The 2,912-nt window shown below is 35.8% G+C and overlaps 1 long non-coding RNA gene across 1 annotated transcript; it reads left to right on the top strand.

Annotated features, from left to right (window-relative positions):
- Nucleotides 1-1,736: 1,736 nt before the first annotated feature.
- LOC121312599 lies at nt 1,737-2,513 on the top strand. The gene is made up of 3 exons (XR_005949881.1): nt 1,737-1,821; nt 2,142-2,225; nt 2,427-2,513. It is a non-coding gene; the product is annotated as an uncharacterized LOC121312599 (long non-coding RNA).
- The last annotated feature ends 399 nt before the right edge of the window (nt 2,514-2,912 follow it).

Raw genomic sequence — 2,912 nt, 5'->3', positions numbered from 1 at the left:
GTCATTCTCTTGAGCTCTGCAACCACTTTGCCACAGGTATATTTTAAGGATCTGTTGATAAACTGGGTTTAAGGCAGGTAAAGAATATAGAATAAATGTCCAATTAGAGCACACAGTAAATGTAAAAAATGACTATGTAATATGTGTCATGAATTGCTAACCACAGAGGTTGGGAGGGGTCCTTTCCAGAGCTTTTATTGATGGGGTTTGAATTGCAGTCAGACTACTACTTGGGCTAATGTTTTACTGTGTGTTTGCTTACTACTCCGTTAAGTCTACTCTTGGTAAATAATTGAAAGGTAGCACAATGGACTTGGTGTACAGTCTATGCTACACTGAAACAAATGCTATATGTATTTGCTTTATGGGCTGTAGAGATACAAAGCTGCTGCTTTTCTGTCAGTTATTTTTAATGGTATGTGTAAGGAAATCCTAAGCTTTTACACAATGTGTTGATGTTTATACTGTAGATAATAGTCCCTTAATGGTTTGAAATTTTAGACTCATTTCCTTACATATTGTTTAAAAATAAGAACTATCTTAATATGCTTTGAAAATTGTTTGGAACTCAAGACTGCCAGATCATGTGATGTACTATATACTACATTAATACTTTACACTGAATTGATAGAATGTCCACTAATCTGATGATACTTTGAGCACTTTCTGGGATTAGAGGGGTGAAACAGGTCTAGCTGAGGGTTTCACTTTTTGGCTAGAAAATATTGGCTTATCCTTTGAGCAGGCTACCAGCTTCTCTCTAACGTGTCCTAAATCCACTGTTGTAACGCAATCACTTACTACAGTATATAACCAAGGTGAGAGCTGTTTCTATATTATAGACATACTGTAATGTTGGTATTGGTTATTGGTAAAATCTCTCTATTCTTACCACTGTTGCAACTGATTAAAATCTTTACATTGACTTTAAATGGAAATGACTCACACTGTGTCTTAATCGTGACTCATCTTTATATTCAGCGTGTCAGAAGAAAGAGTTGGCTTGGTACATTTTGTTTTTGTTTTGTGCCTTGCAGAAGAGATCGTACCTGTAAATTGTCACAGATAGTACAGAAATATTACCATTGAAACTGGGGAGAATGGATGCATTTATATGACATCAGATGGATTATAGGAAGTGCATCAATCACCACATGTTTGCTGGATTTCTAATGTAAAGAGTAGTTAAATGTATAAACCCTGTAACACCATATATAATTGATTGCAATGCAAGTTACATTTGTATTATCTTACAGTTGAAAGAGAAACTGTTCAGAAGAGGACATTCACAAGGTGGATCAATTTGCATTTAGAGAAAGTAAGTACCATCGAGCCCCCTTAAAGTGTTTTTTCCAATATCTATACTTCCCTCCCTCCCTTCCTTACCTTATAGGATGTGTTTTGTTTGCAAGGAGATTATAAGCGCTCTTGTCCTGTTACACAGCTTGCACTTTTGGTTGTACCTGTGCAAGCCATATTTTTCTGAAATGCTGTCAAACGTTTAGACAAAAAACATTTGTCCTCATTTTTTCCATCATTCATTTGTGAAAATATAACAAACTATATATTGATCAGAATTGCGGTAAAAGATTGAGGTATTAACTAGGAATAAATACTAATTGATGACTACATGTTTTGTTAAGTCAGATAGTGTATTAGGAAAATTCAAAATTGTGACATGTATTATAAAATGATATAATAAAAAGGAATTCCTCTTCTCTTTAGTGCAAACCGCCTTTGGAAGTGACAGATTTATTTCAAGACGTCCAGGATGGGAAGATCCTCATGATACTACTGGAGGAGCTCTCAGGCTGTAAGTTGGTAAGTAGAATTTTGTATCTTTTTTTATCAGACATGTTTTGATTCCTTTTGGACCATTTGGGCTGTCTGGACCTATTGAGATATTTATATAGTCCTCTATCGTGGCTACTACATTTACTGTATACATTGTTTGATGAGTGAACTTTCTTTTAACACTGTAACTTCTGTGTGACTCACCACTTTGTTAGGACACATTTAAAAATGATGCGTATTTCCAGCGCGTTATCCTGGTTAAATAAATACTTTTGAATTTGAACTTAGGAACTGATTTTCACTGCTTTTTTGGTGCCATTTTTAAATATGTTGTTGATGTCTTCCAGCTTCATGAATTCAAACCATCGTCGCATCGCATTTTTCGGCTCAACAATATTGCAAAGGTCTTGAAGTTTTTGGAGGAAAGACATGTAAGCACCAATAAATAAAATTACTCAAATCTGTAATAGAATACAAGGTAGCACCCATTTTAGTACATTTCTCAATTGTGCCTTGTGGGTCAAAAGATGTAGCAAACTTTTTTAATTTGTTGTGCAGTTGAAAGCCAATACAATTGTAGTAAGTTGCAAAATGTATTTAGATGTAACATCAATTCCTATTAACCTGTCTAGGTAAAGTTGGTCAGCATTGATGCAGCTGATGTTGCAGATGGCAATTCCTCCATTGTTCTTGGATTGATATGGAACATTATTCTCTTCTTTCAGGTAATGTATATTTTTACGCTTAACTGTGGAAATATGAATTGCTCATACGAACGGCTATGATGTTATGCATCACTTTAAGACTGATACAATGTTACATAGCTTTTTTTATTTTTATAAAATATTAATGCAATTGTTTTATTGCACGCAAAGTATATAGTGAATGGCTTTCAGTCAGGAAGAACAGCCTCATATGAAGGGTTACTCTGAGAGAAATAAAAATGATGGCTGGTCTTTGCCAGCTGGAGTGGGGTTTGAATATAAAACTCTCTGGCCTCCCAGACTGCTAATCTTGATAGCAACAACACTAGCATAGGAAAAGGGTCAAATCCAGCATGATGGACCTCAGAAAAACCCCCCCCCCCCCCCCCCCCCCCCCCCCCCCCCATGAAAAGT

The sequence above is a fragment of the Polyodon spathula genome, unplaced genomic scaffold, assembly GCF_017654505.1.
Source record: "Polyodon spathula isolate WHYD16114869_AA unplaced genomic scaffold, ASM1765450v1 scaffolds_4062, whole genome shotgun sequence".
Lineage (NCBI taxonomy): Eukaryota > Metazoa > Chordata > Actinopteri > Acipenseriformes > Polyodontidae > Polyodon > Polyodon spathula.
Note: the sequence above shows the minus strand (reverse complement) of the source record. Positions and strands in the feature narration are given on the sequence as shown.